General features: G+C 46.6%; 1 non-coding gene across 1 annotated transcript; it reads right to left on the bottom strand.

Annotated features, from left to right (window-relative positions):
- Positions 1 to 29: 29 nt before the first annotated feature.
- Positions 30 to 219, bottom strand: LOC129114370 (U2 spliceosomal RNA). The gene has a single exon (XR_008532440.1). It is a non-coding gene; the product is annotated as a U2 spliceosomal RNA (small nuclear RNA).
- Positions 220 to 388: the final 169 nt, after the last annotated feature.

The raw sequence follows: 388 nt of genomic DNA, 5'->3' as shown, positions 1-388 counted from the left end.
AGTTTGATGTTTTGTTGTTCACAATCATTCGAAGGTGCACCGTTCCTGGCGATGCTGCAATACCAGGTCAATGCGTGGAGTGAACGGAGCAAGCCCCCTTTTTCATCTCCCAGTGCTAAAATCTGCTTAATAAGTTATCCTCATATAGAGGACATATCAGATATTAAACTGATAAGAACAGATACTACACTTGATCTTAGCCAAAGGCCGGAGAGCGATGATCCCCAACTGTTTGCTGCCCGTGTCAACCTCGTGGGCACACACGCGGTCGCTTGTCATGGTGCAGTACTTTCAATTGGGCATTGCGGGGATGCTGCTTAGCACAACCGCACAGGCCCTACAAGGTCAAGCACACTTGTCTTGTTAAAATCAGCTTCTATTCTTTTGA

This window comes from Anoplopoma fimbria, unplaced genomic scaffold (genome assembly GCF_027596085.1).
Source record: "Anoplopoma fimbria isolate UVic2021 breed Golden Eagle Sablefish unplaced genomic scaffold, Afim_UVic_2022 Un_contig_3546_pilon_pilon, whole genome shotgun sequence".
Taxonomy (NCBI): Eukaryota; Metazoa; Chordata; class Actinopteri; order Perciformes; family Anoplopomatidae; genus Anoplopoma; species Anoplopoma fimbria.
The sequence above is the reverse complement of the archived record's forward strand: the minus strand, read 5'-3'. Positions and strand labels throughout refer to the sequence as shown.